At 38.9% G+C, this 26,438-nt stretch overlaps 1 long non-coding RNA gene across 2 annotated transcripts in view; it reads left to right on the forward strand.

The window, feature by feature from the left end:
* Positions 1-16,279, forward strand: part of LOC140529352 (uncharacterized) — a 191,137-nt gene extending 174,858 nt beyond the window's left edge. Inside the window, exons 4-7 of one of the 2 annotated variants that reach the window (XR_011975514.1) lie at positions 147-278; positions 1,207-1,355; positions 2,230-2,353; positions 4,308-16,279. This is a non-coding gene — a long non-coding RNA (uncharacterized lncRNA). Of the gene's footprint in view, positions 1-146; positions 279-1,206; positions 1,356-2,229; positions 2,354-4,307 lie in introns of those variants that run through there. The other variant, XR_011975513.1, reaches the window with a different exon arrangement.
* Positions 16,280-26,438: the final 10,159 nt, after the last annotated feature.

Genomic DNA, 26,438 nt, shown 5'->3' on the forward strand with positions numbered 1-26,438 from the left:
CTACACATCTCAGATCAATGGGTCATTGATTTTTTTTTCCCACCATAAGGCTATTTAGAGTCTAGGAACCCGAGAAGTTGCACTTTCTTCAACATCTAAAGTACTTGCGTATTCCTGAACCTGATGGGGTTTATGGTTTTCTTTAGTCAGTGAAGTGGAGGAGTTCCCCAAACCAGCTCTTTGTGGAAGCAATCAGTACTGCTCTATTTGCCAGATAGATGGTGCATATACAGCCTAGGCACGCCTTTCCTCCTCTGCTCTTCGGTCACAGCAAGATGGTAAGTAAATAAGGCCACCTAGTGGTCATAAAGAACCATTATGACATCTTCCATTTCTTGAGGGTGAGGTGAGGTGGGGTGGGGATGGAGGAATGATGATTTTTTTCCATAGTTTAATTTTCTCTCATTTCATTCCTAGTCTTTTAAGTTCATAGCTGCTTAAATCCCCATTTTCCTTCCTACTGTTTCTCTTTTCATCTTTATGAAACTGAGACCAGTCTTTTTCCTCTCTCTCTTTCTTTCCTTTCCCTCACCCTTTGACTCCTCCCACCCCTTGGGTCTCCTGGATTCTACCTTCTTGGATCCATATAGATTTCTTTTTCCTATTTGGAAACAGCACAATATTGTTATCTACACATTGTCACCGAAACCAATTTGTGCAAACTAACAGGCTTATCAACACTGCTGAAATGAGATTAAAACTGCTTAAAACGAAACAGATAAAAACCAGATGAATGAAACTAGCTAATAAGACATTAAAGATAATGACAAGAATGATTAACTAGCATGATATATAGGACATTTACCCAGAGTCAGAGGCCCAAGATCAGTAAACTAATAAAAAGAATCTACCTTTAATTCCCTTTAGTCAGTGAAATATAATCACATCAGGATTATGATTTGGAGGTTATTATTTATCTGTAGTTCTATATCACACCTTTCATCCAAATTACTCAGAACTTATTAGCAATAAAGAGAGATTGCTTTGGGCCAAAACCCTTCACATTTCAGCTATTTTTTTAAGAGTAAAGAGGACTGTTTAATATAAAATTTGTTTTATGTTCTGATTATGGAAAAACTCACACATTTACGTTTAATCTCCAGTATTGGCTGATTTATAGTTAAATTACTTTGCTTCATATAATGTTAGTTGGATATTGCATTATCGAGACAGACACTCCAAGACAACCTGAAAATTATCTTTCAGCTAGCAACATCTTAAGGCCTGACTATCAGCACCCTCTTCTTGGAATCCAACCTTCCCCTGCTATCCAGAGAAACTCATGGATGACCTACAATTCAGGCTTATCAGTCCTCAGTGTCATATTTGACCCTCTCTGCCTTGGGAGAGAGCAGGTGAGGAGACTCTTCAGGATACCATGTTTGACACAATCTCTTGAGCATGGTAGGGCTTAATTCATATTTATTGAATTAAACTGATGTTCACTCTAGGGTGTGTGTAGTTTGGGAATGGAAGGAGAGGACAAAGAGGGTAGCTGCATTTACCACTTGGAAGCGTACTGGAGTAGAAAGAGAGGGACAAAAATTTCCAGATGGACTTACCATTAATAATGCTCATTGAATCAACTTGGGGTCATAGATTTAGCACTGAAAGAAACCTTCAATATAAAGTTTGGATATGTGGAATTTTATTCTTCTTGCCACCCACCCTATTTAACAAATAAGGAAACTGAGGCCAAAAGAAAGAAAGTGACTTCTCCAAGGGTCCCAAAATTAGTAAACAGAAGGAAGGGTCAGAATTTGAACCTACTTTGTCTCTCTCTACTTTGAACTGCCCTGTTCTACCTTGATACACAAATGCATTAGGTTGTAAGCTCTGGGTACATTTACCTTAGGTTTTCTTTTCTTTCCTTTTTCTCCAGTATCTAATTAGAGCTTGTGAGTAGCCAAACATGATTTGAAAGTGAGAAATAAAAGGGGAAATCAACAATTTATTTGGTGGCCATTTGGCTGTTAGCAACCTTAAACATTCAAGTTCAGCATTGTTCAAATTCACCCCCTTTCCCATTCAACATTCTAAAAGGCTCACCATGATTTTTTTTAAAAAATATGCTTTATTAACTGCTGGTACTTTTTAGAGATACAAAGTCTTCTCAGAACTCATCTAAGGACTCTTACCTTTGACCTCTGAATTTTTTTCATTTTCTTTTTTAATGATTTTTAAATGTAAAAGAGAGGAGTTCACCATCATAGTTTCACTTAACCACAGGATGAAGAACAAAGGCAGATGTTCATTGCAGGAAGCCCCAGGACATCAGATGGCCTTGGATATGAAAACTGTATTAGGAGGTGTGAACTTGGAAAAACGAAGAGACAAGGAGCCGTGTGGAAAGGTGATAGAAGCTGAAAAGATGGGAGGTGGAATAGAGCCTAAGATACAGATTGCATAGTTTACTTGGAAGTGATGATTGTGAATGACTTGTGTGGAGACTTACTGCCATGGTATCCCTGAAGCCAAGGAGCCTAGATGGATTCTGATGGCAGAGAGCCCAAGGGAGAGGCTTTAGCTGTTCCCAGTGTGACCAGGTTGATGTCTGCAGAACTTCAGAAAGCAGATGGATCATAACCCTACGCTTTTAAATGAAGGTTGAGCTGGGTAGTATTATGTTCCTTTTTCAATATGCTGGGGGGAGGTGGAGGCAGGATGTGCATAAATGGGAAAAGAGGGGGGTTATAAGCAGGGGTATTGTGAGGTTTAAAGGAGATAGTGAATGTAGGGCACTTTGCAAACCTGAAAGCACTATACAAATAGTAGTTATCATTAACAATTATTATTGTTATTTTTAGCCTACAGTCACTAGGGCTCCAGTTTGGTGACGACTTTCTTCCCTAGCCTTCCATTGTCCTCCTGTTTAGTTCAAAAAATGTCTGTAGAGCAACAGGAGGGTGTGGTAGGAAATGTTTAACAATCAGGCTTGGGGTACGGGGTTGGTATGTATAGTATAGACTTTTAAATTTAATCTGCATTATTAACACTTTCTTAAATCTGTGCAATCAATGAAACAATAAATAAGCTTTGATACATAGTAACCACTTTCTGTGTTATAAAAGCATACACTGAGAACTTATAGAGCAGGCGCCAGCACACCCCTAATTTTGATCTATGGGCTCAGAGAGCCTTTGGACCCAAGCACTGATTATCCCACCCCCTTTTTTGCTGTTATCACCCTATTTTGGTACCTAGTTCTTTCATCCATTTCCTTTTTTCCTGCTCACTCTGTTAGGTACATTTTCTAAATTTATTCACAAGGGAAAAGAATATTACAGGAAATATCAAGAATAGTTTTATAGGCAATTTAAATAATAACCATACATTTATATATCCCTTTCAGGTTTACAAAGTCAGGTTTACAAAGAACCTTTGTAAGAGCTACAATAACAGGTAGTTTTGTGGTATAAATTGGTATAAATGCTTATCCTCATTTTTCATGTATAACCCATAGCCAAGCATGGCATACTCTGACTTTATATGCATCAGATTTAATCTCACTGCTCTCTACATCCTCCACACTGAACACACATCACAGATCTTTGGTTTACTGAGCTACCATCAAGAGTTTTTTTCTGGGAAATCTCAAAACAAAAATGTGGGTAAAAGGGTATTGAATAAATACCCAGGCACTTGAGCAATGCTTGTCAGGTATTTAATTATACCTCACAGGAAACGGAAATAACACAAAGGAATCCCTGTAGCCCATAAATAATTCTGTTCTCTCCCTTTTGAGTTCCAGTTTCCCCCAGGGATCTATTCAGTCTTCTAGAGCAGAGATATCAAACATGTGGTACTGAGTGCCTACGGCAGGAACCAAATTAAAATGTAATTGGGAAATAATTAAAAAAATAAACAAAAATACAATAAAACAGATAATATTAAGATATGCTTTTCTAAGTTAGCATATAGTTAGTTTAATGCTTTTCCCCACCTCCCTCCTTTCTATTTGAGTTGGACATCACTGCTCTAAATCATAATGACACTCCATGGTTTGGACTTGCCTTGGAAGAGAAGCCAATGAAATTAGAAATACAGCACTCTGACCTTCTGGTGAGTCTTACCTAGGTGCCAGAGACCCACACAAGATCCCATGCTTGCTATTTTCCCTAAGTAGGACTTGGTCTCCCTACAGAATGGAAACAAACTTGAGGTTGCTAGAAAGACATTGACTCACCTCTATTCAAATATGTCATGGCAAACAACAAAGGCAGAAGGCCAGGCTTTGACTTCTCTGTATAATGGCTCAGTCCCTTGTTATGGTTGTTGCAGTTAATGTTTCTTGTCCTTTATTTTAGAAGAGAACCAGAGACATCACAGACTGATGTCTTGACTCATGGGTGAAATGGATTCAAGTGAGGCAGAGCTGCGCAACATCACCAGCCTCTCTCTTCTGGAGTCATGGGTGGCAGGACAAAAGTCAAGATGACTGGTGATGGCCTGGGATACAGTAGATGACCTTGGCTTCTTTGATGTCTGTCCAAGCTCTAAGAAGTCCACAGCAGCTGCTTCAGCCACCTTCATGGCCTTTGGAGCAAATTGTTCTCATCTGACCATTCTGCCAGGGAAAGTCTTCATGTGCTTGGGTTAGACATTCATCTAACTCACTGAGTTTCGAGGCCTATTGGATAACGTCAAACTGGTTTAGCTCATCTGCCAAGAGCTTTACCAGCCAGAGGCCTTTGTGGATGCTCCAGCTTCTCGGAGCCACAGGTGAAAGTTGAGTGCCAGGTGGACACCAAAGATGGATGAGCAGCCTTGAAGAGAGCTTGGCAAGCTGTCACACCAGAGGTGCTAGTCCTCCCTGAACAACCCCCACACCCCAGGCCCTTGCTAGATCCCCAGTGCAGGAGTTTTTCACATTCCTTCTCTCCTGATAGCTGGTGTGCAGGAACTTCTTCCTTTATACTGCCGTCATTTCTGGGGACTAAAGGACTTTATTATTTTTCTCTTTACATCTGAGTCTAGAATCTTGTGGTTAGATGCTCAGCTAAGTAAGTGGGGGAATAATCTGATGAAAAATATTATTGCTTTTGTAGCCATATGTTTGACAAAAAGAATAATCTAATCCAACATGCTGATGTTCAAAATTTATAAAAGACAGACCTTTTCCTTCATATATCCTTTCTCCCTTGGTCTCCACAAACCATAAGATCCCATGCTTGCTACTTGGTCTGATATGCAACTTTACTAGGGAAGTGCTTTCTAAACAATAGTGTATGTATATAAATATCATATAATACTAAATTCTCAGTACCAGGCTTAGCATTAATGAAACTTCACTACCTCCGAGTCTGTTTCTTCTGCCATCTATTATTTAATTAGAGGCTAGGAAAGCAAGACCATTAAATCCATCATTTCTATCAGGACCAACAAAGAAGCTCTGTCTTACACATCCTTTAGTCAGGAGTCAAAGCACATATCTCACAGCTTCAGCTCCATGGAAAGTGCTATCCACACAATCTTATCCACAGCTACACACTCTTACAGCTTTGTGAATGTCCTTATATCTTTTCATTTCATTGATTCTCCCTCTGACTAGTCATCAATTAATCAATCAATAAGCATTATTAAGCTCCTACTATGAACTGTGCAGAGAGGTACCATGGAAGAACGGATAGAGGAGTAGGTTGTTGGCCTTGGAATCAGAAAGATAGAGTTTCAAGCTCTGTCGCTGATACATACCAGTTATGTGACCTTGGGCAGGTCAGCTAGCCTCTCAGTGTGCTAAGACCATAAGCTGTAGAGTAATTGCTTGTCTATGCTTGTAGGAGAAGATCCTCACCAGGAGTTCCTTACACCGGGAAAGTGCTGCTTCTTTTCCATCCCAACTGTAGTGACCACAGTGGTAGACACTATAATAGGTACTAGGGATCCAAAGACAGAAATGGAACATTCTCTGCCTTTAAGGTGCTGACATTCTGTGACACTGGTGTGAAACCCAAATAGAAATGCAGCCACTTATCCATGTATAAAGATTCCTGGGGGCCTCCCGTTGACTTGGTTTTAAAATGTAATATCATCTGTTTTATTGTATTTTTATTTATTTTGTTCAATATTTCCCAATTATATTTTGATCGGGTTGGGGCCATAGATATTGTGGGCTTCCTGTATGCTTGACATCTGTATTCTATGGGATGTTGGGCTTCTCTGAATCTCAGTTTCCTCCTTTGCCAAATGTAGATAACAATACTGTACTACCTACCGCACAGGCTTGTTGTGAAGGTCAAATGAAATAATATCCATAAAGTGGCTATAACCATAAAATGCCACATAAATGTCAGCTATTAATATTATATTAGCTATTGTGTTTGCTGCTACTGTTCTTTAATTAAGAAATATTTTTTCCTTGGTTTTAAAAATCCATTTTTAGGGGAAAAAAGTTAGGCATTTTTTCTTGTAGCTTATTGCTTAGTCATTGGCCCACTCATTTTAATACTGAGATGTCAATTAAACCAAGGAAATAACCTGTTCTGAAAATCTGGACAGTAGGTATTCATCTTACGTATTTTCTAGACAATTCCTGAATAGTAGTATTTGTTTGGTGATTGGTATATAGATCTGTGTCACAGGCTTTCCCTATTACAATGACAGATACATATATGTGTGTGCATACATGTATGTGTGTGCATGCATGTATGTATCTCTTTATGCATGTATACATATTATACCTGTATCATAAATGCACACACATCATATTTGCACACACATATAATACATGCACACATGCTATAGGCATACATTTATCACATGTACACATATAATATAGTAAGACATCATTTGTACACATATAATATATATGCAAATATATCATATATGTACATATATTATATGTGTGTGCATATTATATGTATACATATATTGTGTGTATATGTACATGCACACATATATGTCTGTGTGTATATATATGCACACACACATGCATACACATATATGTCTCACTCTGTAGGCAGGTGACATGACTAGGCCCATAGTATAATTGAATCTATGATATGTAATGCACTTTTTTAAACTAAGGTTTACTGTAAATTATGAAACTTCTTTTATGCAAGTATGTTCTTATCTGCCTAGTTATTCCCTTCATTACTGCAGATTGGAGGAACCTTTCCATGCTTTCTTATCTTATGTGATTCTTATCTATGTTCTTTCAAAGAGAAATGATAAACAATCCACTCCATGGTCTGCAGGCCATCTTCTAGGTCTTGTTACATTTTGTGGGTACCAGTGGCACACCTGACGCAGTTACTCCTCATTCTTGTCACATGAAGAACTCTCCTCCTGTTCAATAATAAATAATGGGAAGGGGTGGGAAAGTGCAGGATTGGACAATGAAGGTATACCCCTCAGAGCATTCATAGATATTCTTTGCCTGGTTCCAATCAACACATGGAACTTTGGAAATCTGTTTCCATCATGTGTGATGGAGGGGCTAATACTATGTGACAAAATAATAATAATGATAATAATGTGTGAAACTCAATGATTTGGTGACTCTAGAAATGCTGAGCTAGAACTAAGTTTGAATATAAAAGAAGTGACCTCACAATCTCTCCATCTCTTTTCTCTCCTGGAAGCAAGAGAAGCAAGAGCTTCTGTGAGCCTGATGAATGGAGGAGTGGTAGCAAGTTATATCCTCCAATCTGGTGGTTGTTTTTTTCTTTCTGTAAACTCATCCTGCCTTGGTTTCTTTCATGTTTTTTTCTTCCTGATCTTTGATGAATGTGTATTTTGAGATGAAATTTGCAGGCACTGTCCTTGTGTGTTCAACAGATATATATCAGGGCCACCAAAGTTCTCATCAGCACACAGAATTGGGTAGTAATGTTTACTGGAGGCAATAGCAATGTCACCATAGTGGTAGTGGCCAATTATAAAGGAAGTTTCTGTAGGCAGATGTTTAAACTCTCATGAGTGTAGATTTTAAGCTCCTTAAATGCAAGGATTGTCTTTTGTCTCTTTTTGTATCCCTAGCACTTAGCAAAGTGCTTGACACAGAAGAGGCACTTAAGAAATTCTTATTGACTTATTGATCGAAGAAAGGCCAGCCATAGCACTGATGATCAGAGCCTAGAGATTTGTAAGGGAAACTCTGGGAAGACCCCGAGAAAGAAAAAAAGAACTCTGAGGGCCATGAGTCAAGAGGTACCCCTCAGCCCTCTTTGTTCTTGATATGAGTACTTGACTAACTTAGTACTCTAACTTTGAGCCCACTCTTCCCAGTGATTGTGTGTGTGAGTGTGTGTGTGTGTGTGTAAGACAATATTATAACCCAGTTTGGTGGAAGTTTCTACCAACTGGTTTTGCTATATCTTTCTCAGCAAATCCCATTTGAAAAAGCTAATGCAGTTCAACTGGTTGATTAATAATAGGAAACATACTGGTGGGAGCTCTGAAATTCCAAGAGTAAACCCCTGGAGACCTGAGAAGAGGAGTAGGCATTAACCTCTGGGGACTTTACTTGTCAGTGAAAATGGAGTTGGGGAAGTGGGTTTACATATATTTCTTGATGATTATGGGAGGTTAATAAATAGACAGTGATAAGGATAAAATTCAGTTTAATTCAACAACAAATAGTGATGACTATGTGAAAGCCAAAAGAATTGTCTGAAAAGAAAAAAAAAATCTATCAACCAGTTGTTTCTCTTAACTTTGTGTACATGTTTCAGTCCATCACCAAATCAATTGGAATTTCTTGAGTGCCTGGTATGTGTCAGGCTCCGTGCCAAGTCATAGTGGACTGATAATTGGTTCTATGGCTAGTCTGATAGATCACTGAGAGCCTGAAGGTTCTAATAAATAATACCTTTTTTTAAAAATAGTTTTATTTATTTTTTTATAGTTTTATTTATTCATTTTTAGATTTTGACATTTATTTCCATAAAATTTTGAGTTCCAATTTTTCTCCCCATCTCTCCCCTCCCCCCACCCCATAACACCTTGCATTCTCTCAATGAGCTCTCCCTTCTATCACACCCCATCCTTCCCTTATCCCCATCTTCTCTCTTTTCTTGTAGGGCAAGATAGATTTCTATACCCCATTACCTATATTTCTTGTTTTCCAGTTATATGCAATAAAAATTCTCAGCATTTGTTTCTACAACTTTGAATTCCAACTTCTCTCCCTTCCACCCTCCCTACCCATCCCCACTGAGAAGGCAAGTAATTCAGTACAGGCTATATATATGTCATTTTGCAAAAGACTTTCATCATAGTCATGTTGTGTAAGACTAACTATATTGCCCTTCATCCTACCCTGTCCCCCATTTATTCTGTTCTCTCATTTGTCCTTGTCCCTTCCCAAAAGTGTTTACTGCTAATTACTCCCTCCTCCCATTTGCCCTTCCTTCTATTATCCCCCTCATCCAACTTGTCCCCTTCTCCCTTAGTTTCCTGTAATGTAAGATAGATTTTCATACCAAATTAAGTGAGCATGTTATTCCCTCCTTAACATATATGTGAAGAGAGTAAGCTTCATGTTTCCCCTCTCACCTCCTCCCTTTTCTCCTCCATTGAAAAAGATTTTTCTTATCTCTTTTATGAGTGATAGTCTGCCCCATTCCATTTTTCCCTTTCTCCTCCCAATATATTCCTCTCTCATCCCTTAATTTTATTTTTTATAGATATCATCCATTCTGATTCAACTCAACCTGTGCTCTCTGTCTATATGTGTGTGTGTGTGTGTGTGTGTGTGTGTGTGTGTGTGTGTGTGTGTGTATAATCCCTCCACCTACCTACATACTGAGAAAAGTCTCAAGAGTTACAAATCTTATCTCTCCATGTAGGAATGTAAATCCAGTTCAGCTTTAGAAAGTCCTTTATGATTTCTCTTCCTGTTTACCTTTTCATGCTTCTCTTGATTCTTGTGTTTGAAAGTCAAATTTTCTATTCAGCTCTGGTCTTTTCATCAAGAATGCTTGAAAGTCCTCTGTATGATTTAATGACCATTTTTTCCCCCTGAGGTATTATACTCAGTTTTGCTGGGTAGATGATTCTTGGTTTTAATCCCAGTTCCTTTGACTTCTGGAATATCATATTCTAAGCCCTTCAGTCCCTTAATGTAGAAGCTGCCAGATCCTGTGTTATCCTGGTTGTAGTTCCACAATACTCGAATTGTTTTTTCTAGCTGCTTGCAATATTTTCTTCTTGACCTGGGAACTCTGAAATTTGGCCACAATATTCCTAGAAGTTTCTCTTTTTGAGTCTCTTTCAGGAGGGGATCAGTGGATTCTTTCAATATTTATTTTACCCTCTGGTTCTAGAATATCAGGGCAGTTTTCCTTGATAATTTCATGAAAGATAATGTCTAGGCTCTTTTTTTGATCATGGCTTTCAGGTAGTCTCACAATTTTTAAATTGTCTCTCCTGGATTTATTTTCCAGGTCAGTTGTTTTTCCAATGAGATATTTCACATTATCTTCTATTTTTTCATTCCTTTGGTTTTGTTTTTTAACTTCTTGGTTTATCATATAGTCATTAGTTTCCCTGAACTCCACTCTCATTTTGAAAGAACTATTTTCTTCAGTGAGCTTTTGAGCCTCCTTTTCCATTTGGCTAATTCTTCTTTTTGAAGCCTTCTTGTCCTCACTGGCTTTTTGGACCTCTTTTTCCAATTGAGTTAGCCTATTTTTAAAGGTGTTATTTTCCTCAGCAGTTTTTTGGGTCTGCTTTAGCAAGCTGTTGACTCGCTTTTCAAGCTCTTCCATGGCCTGAGCCCACTGCATATTCATTTTGGAGGTACTGGATGCAGAAGCCTTGATTTCCTATGACAGTATGCTTTGTTCTTCCTCATCTGAAAAGATGAAAAGAAATATCTGTTCACCCAGAAAGTATTCTTGTGTGGTCTTATTTTCCCCCCTATTTTGGGCATTTTCACAGCCAATTACTTGACCTCTGAATCCTTTGTCAAGAGGAGGGTCCTAGTGCTCCTCCTCCCCCCAAGACCATGCTCAGGACTGAGGTTTAGATCAGCTGCTCAATTCTCCCAGGGGCTTTAGGTAGAGTGTTTCACAAATGGATGCGCCCTGCTGCCACCACCCCTGCTGCCACCACTGCTACCACTGCCACCTGGGATCAGTGCTAGAGGGGACCCGGGTCCCCTCTAACCCAGTTGGGAAAGTCCTCTTACTGACCTTTGAAGCTTTCTTTGGCACTTGTGGGTTGAGGGGTCTGAGACCTTCCTTGCTGGAAATTCTGTCCTGGAGGCTTGTTCAGGTCCTGTTCCTCCAGGTGCTGCACAGCCAGTGCTGAGCTCTGCTCTGCTCAGCCTCCAGTGGAATAGACATTTCTTGTTGGCCTTCCAGGTTATTTTTGGCTGGAAATCTCTTTCACTCTGTTGTTCTGTGGCTTCTGCTGCTCTAGAATTTGTTGGGAGTCATTTTTTACAGATATTTTATGGGCTATGAGGGAAGAGATAGTGTATGTGCATCTTTCTGCTCCACCATCTTGGCTCTGCCCCCAGTAAATAATATCTTTAAGAAAAGCATATGTTCAAAAATTCCTAAGTAAAAACAATCCACAAGGTGGTCAAAAAGCAATTCAGAGGAAGATAAAAGTGGGTTAAAGTCACTGATAAGAAGATTAAAAGCAATGAGTAAGGAAATTCTCAAGAACTCATAACCATCCTTGGAGCTGACTTTATATCCTCCTTGCCCAAAAAGCTCACAGTTGAGATCCAGATGAATCTACTGTGGGACAAAGTTAACTCAAATTATCCCAAGTCTGCTCCATAAGATCTTCCTATAATCAGTTAATTAAGTATTGACTTACCCAGTCAATCACACAAAACAATCTGAAAACTGTATTCCTGTTGACACCTTGGGGACCAGGCATCAGTGTCTTGGTTGATTTTGTGGGAGTGTGAGAGATTAAGTCTCCTGAGTCCAACCAGTGATCTGGTGTATAAAAACTTGGGATACAAAAAGAAATAATGAAACAGTTCAGCCACCAAAGAATTTATATTCTATAATTATTATCACACTTAGCAAATATTATTTTGTTTATGCAATGTCTGTATGTGTCTCATTCTCTTACTAAATTATTGACTCCATATGGGTTCAGACATAATCCAATCTATCAGCCTGTATATATACAGATATATACAAGACACATACGATGTAGATGAAGGGCAACTTCTGAGAGAGAGATGGTAATAGATTGGGTGAGGAGGGGAATTAGTAATGGCCTTTTACAAAAGATGATTCTTGAGCTGAGTCTTGAAGAAAGCCACAGACCCTAAGAGGTGGAAATGTGGAGGAAGAGTATTCTAGCCATGGGGGATATATCCCATAGAAAGACACAGAAATGGAAGACAGAACTTTGGGTGTGAGGTGCAGCAAGTAGGTCTGTCTGGATCATAGAGCTCATGGAGGAGAAGGAAGTACAAGAAGATTAGAAAGGTAGGATGGGGCCAAATTATGATCATTTATCTGATTCTGTGTTTAAATGTGATCAACCAGATGTTTTGACATTATGAAGAACACAACCTTAAAACCTCTACCATCAAATCCCTCCTTTATGCCACTTCCTCTAGAGCAAATTTACCTTTTGGCAGGAACTTGTGAGATACACAGAAAGGGCTTTCCCATCTTATGGTTCTAATTTACACAACAAGGGTGGGGATGATGGCAGTGGAAAAGTCATTATTGTGACAGTTGTCACCAGAATACTGGTCCCTGCTCATTCATAAACCCAGGCTCAATCTTTACTTTGGGATTCATTCTGAGTTTATCCTTATGGAGGCCGGCAGTTCTGAGGTATCACTCCATATTCCCTAACATATTAAAAGTGAGTTCAGAAGTGAGTCTTCAAATTATCCATTGTGATCAATGGCTGTTGCCATGTGGGTATCTCTTGGTCTGTTATAGTTTTTGTTTTGATATTTGTCATGGTGGATGGTTTTAGATGTTCCATTGTTAAAATTCAGGGAGATCATGTCACTGCATTTAAAAATGAACAACTTTCCCAAACTGTCATGCATTTGTTCATTTTCCAGCACCATGCCACCTTGAGCTCAGAACCCAGTACTAGGTATTAGGGAAAGATGATGAGAAAGAAGCCATGATCCATGGACAGTCTGATATTGAAAACCAAAGAACTTTTCTGGCTGCCAATTATTATAAGGATGTCATAAAAAAAACTAGTCAAATAATTGCATATTAATATAGCAGAGAGAGTATTCCTAAGTGCCAAGCATGTGTAAAATGAATTGGGTGAGCACAGGAGAAACATCAACAAAAAACCCTCAGATGTGCTAATGAATTGGTAATCACATTGATATGACTATTTTTTCCCCCCTATAAACCAAAACTACATCAGACCAAGAGATAACCATGATAATCAGATAATTATATGAAGTGAAAACACAGAACTGTAGACCCCTATCAGGATAAACTGATGAAGGCTACAACTCATCCATGCCTGCCCATCCCATGCAACTCTTATCTATGCCCTCACCTAAGTTCACCATAAGGAGTTCCCTTAGTATGCTGGAATCCTCTACATTATGTGTATACCAATTGAGCTTCTGGGATGTTGAAAGGATGTCCTTCATTGGTATAATTTCATAGGACTGACAGGCTTAAAAATGCTTGTTGACTTACTGTAGCAAGTTTCCCATATCCAATATGTGGCCCTCCATTGCTCTAGTACTCATGAGCAGAGGGCAATCTGGAAAGACTTCATGCAGAAGATGTTACTTAAGCAGAGTCTTGAATGAAGCAAAATATTCTAAGAGGTGCAGGGGAGATGGGAGTATATTCTAGGCATGGAGGAAAGTAAGTGCAAAAGTATAGAGATGGAAGATGGAGAATCACGTGTGAGGAATGGCAAAGCAAGATGGTGAGTTTGACTGGATGATAGAGTGTGGGGAAGGGCAGTAATGTATAATAAGATTGGAAAAGTAGGTTGGTTCATGTTTTTAAAGGCTTTACAAACTAAACAGAGGAGCTCAATAAATGTAGACTTTAAGAACTATGTCAAAGAGAGAATAGATATTTGAAATTCCTCTTTGTGTCAGAGAGAGGCTTGTAGATTTCAGCAAGTGTCTCCATAGAAGTCATCCTTGTCTTTATGTTATTACAATGTATGTAATGTATTCTAGGGGAATAGAACATCTGATTGATTGAAAGATGGATAGAAAATTCTTCTAATTAGGGTCTCCTGATTTATGATCATTTCCTTTGAAGCTGAATTAAATGGGGAGGTAAATTTAATTAATTGGAACAAAACTGTTGTTTTCTTCATGATTACATCTGAAGAGCATTTCACATTTATAATCTTCTTTGATTCTGACCACCCTATATGTTACGTGGTACAAGTATTATTATTATAATCTCCATTTTACAGATGAGAAACTGAGTCTCAGAGACATTAAATGGCATATATACTATGTAATAAATAGAGATATTAAGTAATGGAATGGGGACTAGAACCCAAATTTTCTGATTTAAATCCAGTGATTTTTCCACCATACCACAGCTGCGCAAACCTAAGAGATTCCCATAGTATTTACTTTCCGTGAAACTCATTAGGCATTCATGAGCACCTTCTTGAGGAAGGAGAAGTAAATGCTAGTGCTGCCTCTGTCATTGATGGGATCTTCACTGAATCACTTCACTTCTCTAGGACTCAGTTTCTCCATTTGTAAAATTAGAAGTTTGGAGTTCATGATGTCTACGTTTCCTTTCAGCTATAAAATCGGATTCTATGATTTTTAAAAACATTTTTAGATTGAATGAGAAAGTAGATAAAATGCTTTGCAAATCTTAAAGCACTAAATGTAAGCAATTTTTAGCTATTCTTTTAGATGGAGATAGAGACAGACAGACAGACAGAGAGACAGACAAACAGACAGACAGACAGACAGATGATAGATAGATAGATAGATAGATAGATAGATAGATAGATAGATAGATAGATAGATAGACAGAGAGACAGATAGATCAATCCCCAACCAGATAGGAAACTCGTGGATGGAAGAGGCAGTATCTTATAGTCCTTTAACATAAAAGCATAGAGCTAGAAGCAACTAACATTACCTTCTAGGTTCTCTCTTCTCTAGATTGTTGTTGCTTGTAATTCAGTAATGTCAGGTGTGTCTGACTCTGTGACCCCATTTGGGGTTTCCTTGGCAAAGATACTAGAGCAGTTTACTATTTCCATCTCTAGCTCACTTTACAGATGAGGAAATTGAGGCAGAAGGGCTTAAATGACTTCCTCAGGGTCACTTAATGTCTGAGGCTGAATTTGAACTCAGAATCTTCTTGACTCCAGACCCTGTGCCCTATCCACTGTGCCACCTAGCTGCCCTTTTCTCCAGGTTAAACATTTCTAATTTCTTTGCCAAATCAAGGAAAATGAAAATACTGAACAGAGGACCAACATTAGATACATGTCTGTTGACTTTGCTAATTCTCTATGTGTGACAAAAAAAGAGATGCGACTTATTTTTAAAAAATAATTTTATTGATGTCTTTTATTTTATATTACCTAGATTTTTCCTATGTATTCTGCCCCTCCCCTTCCCAGGAAACCATCTGTTAAAACAAAGAATTTAAAACAAAAGAGAGGAAGGTGAGAAAAAGATTCAATAAAGCCAATCAACAAATTTTAAAAAAATTTATGGTATATTAAATGTTCCATATTTGTGGATCCTGACCTTTATACAGGACCTGGAGAATTTGTCTTCTCATACCTTTTCTTTGGGGATAAGCATTATAATTTCACAACCTTTGGTTTTAAATGTTTTGTGATTGTTGTAGTCTTTATGTCTGGCTGGTGGCACACTGGAGGGAGTGTCTGGTCTGGAGTCAGGAAAATGAGTTCAAATCCAGCCTTAGACACTTGCTAGCTGTGTGACCTCGGGTCAATCACTTAACCCTATTTGCCTCAGTTTCTTCCTCTATAAGATGAGCTGGAGAAGGAAATGGCAAACCACTCTAAGTATCTTTGCCAAGAAAACTCCAAATGGGGTCATGATTGAGAAACGACTAAACAACAAAAAGTCATTATATTTCGTTCTTTCTTGGCTCTGTGTACTTCATTGTGTATCAGTTTATGCTGGTCTTTCTGTGCTTCCACAAATAAATAAAATATATCTATTGTGTGTATCACCTCTAATAGTGCAGTAATATTCCATTACATTTATGTACCACAAAATGCTTAGCTATTCCCCAGTCAATGGGTACTTTCTTAATTTCCAGTTCTTTATTATGACAAAAAGTATTGCTTAATAACAATTTTGTTGTGGAAAGAACAATATTCTCTTCAATAACTTCTGTGGGGTAGGTATCTAGTAGTAGAATCCCTGGCTCAAAGTTTATTAATATTTTAGAGATATGACTCTTTTTCAATACATTTCCAGAAATCAAATCCAGAGAATTTTGAAAGTAAGATATTTTGAGGGACCTTGATCTGGGTTGGCTGTTTATTATTCAAATGAAGCAGATAATTGCCATAATGATCTTTCATTGATGATTTTTATAGACAAAGTTCAACACATATCTTTGGTATCTTTTCTCCAGCTCTTTTATATTATACCTATCACATAGGGGACAGGACAACTTGGTCCAATAATTCAGGTCAAAACCCAACTTCTCAGTTATTGATTGAAATGAATAACTTTCTGTCTACAAATGACACAGGAAAACAAGATTCTTTATTCAATAAATTTCTAGACAGCAAATCCAGAAATTAACAATTGGAGGTCTCCAAGAAGCTTTTTAGTCCAGTTCATACCTGACCAATGAAGCTCTCTACAATTATCTTCAAAAAGTAACTATCCAGCCTTTTCATGAAACATTCTAGTGACTGAAAAACCCAAACCTCCCAAGAAAGTCTATCATACTCTGGGATAGCTAATATGTATGTAAAGTATTTTGCAAACCTTAAAGCACTATATAATTGCTAGCTATTAAGACTCTAATTGTTTTAAAGTTTTCCTTTATACAAAACCTAAAATCTGCCTCTCTAAAACCTCCTCCTGTTATTCCTGGCTCTGTTCTCTGGGACCAAACAAAATAAGCATAATCCTTCTTCCATGTGACAGCCCTCCAAATACCAGAAGACAATATTAAATCCCATCCTAAGCATTGTCTTATCCAAGCTAAACATCCCCATTTCTTTCAACTGTTCTTCTTATGCCCCGATCCTGAGGACTTGGCCTATCCTAGAAGCCCTCCTCTGGATTCTTTTCAGCTTACTAACATTTATGTAAAATGTAACCCCCAGAATTGAGCAGAATACCATAAGAAGTAGTCAGGCCAAGGCAGAATACAATAGGACTCTTCTTTTTTCCTATTAGAAAACACAGTTTTCTGATGCAACTTAAGACCACATTAACTTTTTGGCCTCCATATTGTACTGCTGACCCATATTATGTTTGCAGTCCGCTAAAACTTCCATATATTTTCCAGACTAACTACTGTTTTCCTAGAGCTTTCCAATCTTCTATTTGTGTAGAGTTTTTTTTTTTTTTGAACTAAAGTATAGCACTTTACATTTGTCTCTACTGGGTTCCTCTTCTTAAATTCAGCCAATCTTTCTAAGCTGCTAAAATCGTTTTGGGGTCCTGACTGGAGCCTGTTAACTATCTGTTCCTTCCAGGAGTGTGTTACCCACAGATTTGATCTGCTTGGTATATAAGTCTCTGTGACCCAAACCAAAAGCAGAATGGAAATATATCTTTTTTTTTAACTTAAATTATCCAAATATTTTCATCTTTTTCATGCTTATCATCTACCCCTAGAGGCTCTCGTTGATGGGATGGGGGATGGATTTCAGGAATTATTTCTCTTTTGGCCAGAAATTGGGAGGTCTCCCCCTCCCCGTATGATTTTTGTTTTTTGATTAAAGGGGCCATCCCTTGTCTCACTTCTTAAACAGCCCTAATCACTGAATGGGTATGGCCAGTCAAAGTGAGAACTCAGAAAGACCTTAGCTTAAAAAGGCCAAGGTCCTCCATTGCATCCTGGCCATCTCCAGTTGTCCTGATCTACATCTGGCCAGTGGACCTAGATGGCTTTGGAGGAGAAAGTGAGTCTGGTAACTTTGCACAGCCCTCCCTCACTATAATTCATTTCATTTACAAGTCATGATATCATGTTATGATCTTCTTCAACAATAAAGGACAAACCACACACTAGAATATTACCCATTTGAGCTGTTCATACTGAGTGCACCTCGAAAACAGAACCTCCTTAGCCATCCCTTTGCACTGGCCTATCTCAGTTATGGGCTAGCAAAACGACCCTAGAGAGAGGAAGATTCTCTGTCCTGATGGCTTGACATCGCATAGACAAAAGAATTCCCACAAAACACCCTGGTAACAGACTATTATTTTTTTTTCCAGTCTGGACATCTGGATGCCCTTTTGTATACAAAGCTAAATACATTCAAATGGATATTACTGAATCTCCCTTCCCTCTACATGGAAGGGAGGGACGGGGAAAAAAAAGCAAGCTAGACAAGGAGAGGGATCTTCCTGGCAGCTGTGGTACCCATGGCAGGGCACCAATGGTAACTCCCTCCCCTCCCCAAAAGACTTAATGCTGGCACAATGACTTCAAAACACAGTTCCAGGAAACACATTAACATTCTGAGCTCAGCTGTGTCATCCCTGTTGCCATAGCAATACGCGGAAATATATTTCGTGGCCAATGGTTATTTCTCCGCACTAATGAAATGGACATTTTTCTTCAGTGAATTGAATCAAAACTAATTGAGTAGTAATCAGCACAGACCCTGAAGTTCAGAGAAATGTTGCCTGACTAGTGCTTTGTAGAAATGCAGAACCCATTAACTATCTTCAAATGAGATTTTTTTAATTAGTGGAATCTTAGCAACCTATTACAGGCTGGTGTGAGTGTTATCACACAAAAAGCTCCTCATTTGTTTAGCGCTGGGAGGGGAAATTTATTTTCAATTAATTCAAGAGCTGATACCGTTTTACGGTTTGTTGTGGTTTTGAGCTTCCCCCAACTCCCGAAATAAATATCCTGAACTTATATATACTCCTTGGCTGCCTTTTAAATTGTTTTTATATTTTATGTAATTCATAATTTGGTTTCTTGAATGTTTTTGGAAGGCAGTAGCTTATTTTGAGACCAGCTGTTCCTGACTCTCATTGAACCTGGGGATGAAAGTGAGGTTTCTCCTAAAAAGGTGATATCTCCAAAACGAAAGATCATGTACCAGGACCAAAGGCAATAAATGGAGATCACTTACCTAGAAAGAAGTCACAATATCCTGGTTACACCCTATCCGTCTCTTCAAAAAAAAAAATATCATTGTTTAGGGTATTATTAACTTCTTTATCCTTTGAGACCTGGACCTTTGGACTTTTTTTTTTTTTTTTGCATTATCTAATAGACCATTAAAAAATCAATTAGGGTCACTTGTGTAAGCAAATACAACAACATTACACAGCAGTAGCTTATAATAGGGAGTGCACTGGATTTGGAGTCAGGATACCTGGGCTGCTGTTCTGACTATTCCTTTTAAGCCATATGACCAGAGATGAATCATTCACCCTCTATAAGCCTCAGCTTCCCCATCTGAGCTTACTTCAAGGATATTGAAGCTTACTTCAAGATTTGATTGGTAAAGAGAATATTTGTACTGTTGCTCATCAAAATCAACCAACCAACAGGCATTTATTAAACACCCACTGTAGAGTAGGATCTGGGGGTAGAGAGGCAAAAATGAAACAGTCTTTGCCCTTGAAGAGCTTATATGATGCTGAATGAACATACATGCTCACATGTAAGCATGTGCAAAATATATACAAAGTAATTCCAAGGGGGAAGACCCTAGCAACTGGGGGAAACCCTACTATAACTTAGCATCTGGTTCTCAAAAGTTGTGTGCCACGGTTGTATCCCACTCTTTGTGACCCCATTTGGGGTTTTCTTGGCAAAGATACTGGAATAGTTTGCTATTTCCTTCTTCAGTTCATTTTACAGATGAGGAAACTGAGGCAAATGGGGTTAAGTGACCTGCCCAGGGTCATACAACCATTAAGTGTCTGAAACTGAATCTGAACTTATGAAGATAAATCTTCTTGATTCCAGGCCCAGCATTATTTACTGTGCCACCTCACTGCCCCTCTCAAGAGTTATGGCCAGCCTCCCCCCACTTTGTGGTGAACCAGACAATGAATCTGTACCACTTTAGCGAGCTTGCCTTTGAATAGTAAGCATATATATGATAGGTCAGCAGGTCCATATTTGAATTGTTTGAGGTTGGTAGACTACTTTCTGCTTGGGATCCATTGCCAAAGACTTTGAGGGTTGTTGATTGAGATGAGTGTTTTATGCCTGTCAATCAATATTTCTACCAATCACAGAATGACAGACTCTTAGAGCTAAAACAGGCCTGTGAAGTCTTCTAGATCAACACATACGTGAGTTAGAGGGACTCTTTACAAATGTTATCCCATTTGATTCTCACAATAATCTTGGAAGGGAGGTGCTTTTGTTCTGTTTTTCAGATGAGAAAAACCAAAGCTAAGGGTGGTTAAATGACTTGCCCATTGTCACACAGCTAGTACATATCTGAAGTAGGATTCAAACCCAAGCTTTCCTGACTCTAAGAGAGTAGCTGTCCTTTATCTCTTCTGAAAAAACATTACCCAATATCCATTGGGGATAACCCAAATTAGATACAAGGAAGATCAAACTAACTTGCGTACACTGTGATGGGTTGTAGACTTTTCTCCTCTGGAAATCCTTGAGAAAAGCTGATTGTTTTCTAGCCTATAGATTTTAGGCTGGACTAAATGACCTTGCAAACGCTGTGAGGTTCTGACTGTACACACATAAGCAAGCATATAGGTTGAATCAGCCTAGCCTTGAGTTCCATTTGGGACATTTGTCCTCTCCAAATCTTTGCAGACACCAGGTAGGCTTTATCTGAGAGGTGCCAAAGATGGGAGAAGAAAAGGAGACAGTTTAGTGGGCTATTTTGTCTCTTCTGATATAGGGTGCCTTGTGAGGTTATGGAAGAGGTCAGGGCAGCAAGAATCTAGGGAAACTATCTTGGCATGCGTAGCAGGTGGATAAATAGAGCAGCCATTTCTCTGGGGCTTGGAGTCCAATGCTTCTTACCACCACTAAATTCACATTAAAAATTGATTGTCCCATAATTTTTAAGAACAGCCATGCCTGATGGTGCATGTTAGCATTTCCTTGTGGTGAGATAAAGTTGCCTGGAGTCACTCTCCCAGCTGGTTGGCAAACTGAGGGGAGATAGGAGAGCAGGAGTGAAGAGAGGACAGGAGCCCTTGCCTTCTCCATCCATTTGTTCCACTTTTTCATAGCCAGTGGGGTTTCAGTGGGGGAGAAGACACTGTTTCCTGTCACCATAGCAACTTATGCGCACTATTGTATTGGGGGGATAGTTGAGAAGATTAAAAAAATTCAACTAGGTTTGGGGGCCTAGGGCAACAGGGGAGAGAGGGTGGGTCCTATACCAGAAATAAACACAATAAGGTTGGCAGTGCATTACAGGAGAATGGATTTATGGTTTATGACATTCCTAAAATATCTTTATTTAATAATGAAAACTTCATTATCCGGGCCTGGGTTGAAGTGTCGCTGTGGGCCCTCTGAGGATCCCAGCAAAGATCTTTCATCTTGACAGAAGTTCTAAATTACAACATTAGTGTTCTAACCGAGAGGTTGTTATTGCCTATTTGGTCTGTCCAGGGAAATGAGACCTGCATCGCTGTGGAGTGGGTTATTGAAATCTAATAGCTCAGAATATTAAAAATGGGGGGTGGGTTTGGGGGAGGTCTCCTTCTCTCTCCCTCTCTTGCTCTGTCTCTCTCTTTCTCTCTCAGTGCACTGGGGAGGAATTAAGTGATAAACCTGGAATGTTTACCAAAGTTTCATTATTTTATGGAAAAAAGTAATTCATCTTTATTACAGTCAAGACCATTAGTAGGCTTTACCTCATTAACAAAACAACTGGAGGAGACCCCTAAAGCTAATTTTCAGCCCAACTATCTGAACCTATTATGTTTTTATTTTCATTGCAGGTACTCCTGCCTCCTCTCTGGCCTCAAAGACTGACCTCCAAAAAAGTGTTGGTTCGGCGGATGTTTCAAAGACAATTAGGTCTAACGGGCTCCTGGTGGTTGACTAATGGTCAGAACAGATAGCTCTCTAGACCACAGTTCAATTTTCCCTCCTTCTGGCTGGGCTGGAAAATGGCCTACCTGGGCCCATGGTGTACAAACAGGGCCAAGTGAGCAGAGAGAAAGACTTTTTACTAATTCGTTTTCCCTGCTCCTCAATATCAGAGGCATTTCTGTCTGGAAGGGCTCCAGTAGGGTGAGTTTGGAGCATACCTAACACATGAGTGGAAGAGGTCAGGTAGAGCGTCATCTAAGGTTTATCAAAAGGAACCCCTCTTCTTTTTACATTTTATATATATTTTTATGTATGTATACACACACACATATATAAAATATATACATATACACACATACACATATGCATACATATGTACATCTATGTATATGTATACATACACACATATAAAGATATATTCATAGTTGTATACATGTGCATACATGATATTTTATATATGTATATATATGTATACATATGTATATATTTCCTCTTACGTTTTTCATGGTGCTTAAAGTTCTACCATCACTTACTCCCCTGCATTTGAACAGTGGAGAGAGGCCTCTGCTAAAATTCAGTTATCCTTCCTGGAAGGATAACTACCTATTGATAACTAAGCACAATTCGTTTTATTTTATCAGAGAGAAGGACCCTAAGAAACTGTATGATGGGGAAAAATGTTCCGAAGAAAAAGGTAAATTATGGAAAACCTAGTATGTTAAGTACGGGGCAGCTAGGTAGTGTAGAGGATAGAGTGCTGGGCCTGAACTCATTGTTACCATTAGTATTATTAATTATGACTGCTATTATTATTACCATTACTACTGTTATGATGATGATGTAATTTGGACCTTGTCAGTAGATGTGTTCATGAAAATGGGTACTTGGGTTTGGGTAAAATAAGAATGGTAGTAACCATGAGACACTGTGCGGTAGAGTGGATGGAAGACTGGACTCCAAGTCCAGATGATCCTAGTCACGCAGTGGGTTCAAACTTGGCTGCTGCTGCAGACTAAACGGTGATCATGGAAAGGGTCATTAAATCTCTTTATTGTCCTAGGCCACTCTCTAAGTTGCAGAGCAGGTTCTGGTCTGCATTGTTAGAGGGAGTTTTCTCACCAGGAGTTCCTTAAAGCAATGAAATCATAATTCTAGACCAATTATAACAGTAACAATGACATGCTTATATCCAACTTTCAGAGCACAATATATCCATTTATCAGAACTGGGATTCAAACCCAAGTTTCCTAACATCAAATTCAGGATTCTTTGCACTAAACCACTACATTCTCAGGGATATTAACCTTATGTTGTCCTTGGGTTCTTCCACATAACCACAGTATTTAAATCCACCTTCATTAGCATGAAGGAAATTGATAAGAAAATTTACATTATTCCTTAGGTTCTTTTGCCTTTCTCAGTTTATGGGAACTGTTGCTGTGTCTGAGCTGGGAAATTCCTTAGAGCAAGGTCAAATGGGTAGCATGTGTTCACATGTGAATATGTGTGTGTGAGCATGTGCATACACCTGGAATATCTTAAAGATGCAGAATTCAAGACTTCTAGAGATAAAATGATTTGTCCAAGGTTACAGTTAGGTTGTGGCAAAACCAAGATGCAAATCCAGTAAAAACAACCCCTTTGATTCTTTTTCTCCGTTTTTTTCTTCCCCTACTACCACCCTGCCCCCAACACGCACGCCTGAGCGCACACACACACATTGTGGCAAGTGAGAATCCTTGCCCAGCTAGATTATTGAGTTGAGAAGCTTTCATATAAAACATTTGTTGCTGTTGTTTGGTCTTGTCCAATGCTTCATGACCCCATTTGGGGTTTTCTTGGCAAAGATATTGGAGTAGTTTCATAATTCCTTCTCCAGTTCATTTTACAGATGAGGAAACTGAGGTAAACAGGGTTAAGTGACTTGCCCAGGGTCATACAACAAGTATCTTTCTGAGGCCAGATTTGAACTCAGATAGAAGACTTCCTGACTCCAGGCTGGGCACTCTATCCGCTCTACCACCTATAAGTGGGTGGGATCAGAACTGCTTCTAGGAGCTTATAAAACACCTAGAGACTCCTGTTGAAGACAGGCTGCTTTCAGGCAACTCCAAGGCATAGCCCACACATAACTCTTTGCTAGCTTGTGTGTTTTTTGTTGCTGAATCTCCCTGAAATCTGTTAAGGCCAGAATGATTTTTACATTGATGGTTTCCCACCCAAGTGTCAGTGAGGAGGAGGTAAATGGAATAATTGCCACTCTCCACAGGAAGTGGGAGATAAATAAACCCTGCCGATGGTGTGAAGCCTTCATGCCTCTGCAGAGCAATAAACAGTCTTCTCACTCTCTTTAAGGTCTTCTTTCCTTTGAGCTTCTTTCCCCCAAATGTTATGAAGAAAACTTTTCTTCCCTCTTTATTGTCCAAGATGCCCTCATTTTAATGAAACCAGAAGTATAGTTATGCCTATTGACAAGATATCCTCAGTTATAAGGTAGTTTCTGGAGGATGGCTTTCTACCTTGCCTAACTAAGGTGCTTTGGCATGGGATGATTTTCTAGTCCAGAGGATGCTTGCTGGGAGCAGCATTAACTAAGGCTACTGCCGCTGATGCCAGGGAAAACAATGCTAATGAGAACTGACAGAATTCTTTACTTCAAATGGATTGCCTGTCGTTGACTATGGCGCATGGCTGAGGAATGTGCTGAAGTCAAGACAGAAAGTGGGTTTCTTGAGGGAAAGGGAAGTGGGGGCCATATAGGAATCAAAATCTAATCTCTGGGGGTATTGAGTGTCATCAGGTTTATATAGCTTTTTTTTTAAAGCAAAACTGTTTAATTGCATGGTTACAATAAATAGTACAGGTCACTTCTCTCTGTTGTAATTTACCAATAGTTAACAGAAATCATAGGCACCTAAAGGTTAATAATTTGATCCCAATGTTATTGTCCATTTACTTGAGTTTAGTTACTTCTCAGTGTTTTTTCTTAAGAGCTAATTAACTACCCTCTGTTAGAGAACTGAGTTGTCTCCCTACTACTTGGAACTGGGGTGAGAGATTTTGTTGTCCCAGGCTAAGCCTGAAAACCATGCCCTTTCTGCACAACTGATCAAGTGTGAACCTTCATGGTATCACATGTGATTTGACTTCTCCCCAGTTCAATCCCTATGGGCCATGGAGCAGAGGCTTTTCTTTTTTCTTTTTTAATTATTTTATTTGGTTTTCAGTTTTCTATAATCACTACCACATATCTTAGATTTTCCCCTTCTTCCTCCCCCCTCCCCCCCAAGACAGCATGCAGATTTATATAGGTTCTACAAATATATTTTTATTAAATACATTTTCACCTTAGTCATGTTGCATAGAAGAATTAAAATGAATGAGAGAAACTATACAACAAAACAAAACAAAACATAACACAAGAGAAAATGGTCTGCTTCATTCTGTGGTCCAATTTGATAGTTCATTCTCTGGATGTGGAAGGCATTTTGCCTCGAGTCCGTTGGGAATTGTTAAGTTCCTTGCATTGTTGTGAAGGGCTAAACCTACCAGAAAAATTCCTCACACCCTGTGGTTGTTTCTGTGTACAAAGTTCTCCTGGTTCTGCTTCTTTCACCCAGCATCACTTCATATAAGTCCTCTCTGAAGTCTTCCTGTTCATCATTTCTTATAGGACAATAGTATTCCATTTATATAGCATCTTTTCTCCAATGATCTCAAATCAATCTGCATGGAATGAGATGCAACAGACCCTCCATAGAGAAATGACCAGGTGAAGGAATTGGGGATGTTTTACTTGGAGAAGCAAAGATTTGGGGGTACATGATAGTTATATTCAAATAGTTGAAGAGATGTTATAGGAAAATTGATTATGCTTCTTCTTGGCCCCAAAGGGCAGAACTAGGAGCAATGGAGGAAGTTTCAGAGAGACAGATTTAGGGTACAGATAAGGGAAAACTCCTTAACAATTTCAACTGTCCAAAGTGGAATGGGCTGGAAAGAAAAGATAGGGTTATAGAATTGGAATCAGAGGAGATCTGTGTCTAAATTTCACCTCTAAAATTTCCTAGTTGTATGGCCTTGGGTAGGTCAATCAATCAACAAGAATTAATTAAGCATTTATTATGTGCCAGGTACAGTGCTAGGGTTGCAAAGAAAGAATCCCTGGTCTCAAGAATGGTTGTTGTTGTCCTTTGTTCTCGAAGATGACCAAAATGACATCACTGTGCTAGAGTTAGGTTTCAGTGTGTCTCACTGTAATCGGACCAATACAAACTCAGAATACTCAACCACAGGTCAGGC

The sequence above is a fragment of the Notamacropus eugenii genome, chromosome 2 (assembly GCF_028372415.1).
Source record: "Notamacropus eugenii isolate mMacEug1 chromosome 2, mMacEug1.pri_v2, whole genome shotgun sequence".
Taxonomy (NCBI): domain Eukaryota; kingdom Metazoa; phylum Chordata; class Mammalia; order Diprotodontia; family Macropodidae; genus Notamacropus; species Notamacropus eugenii.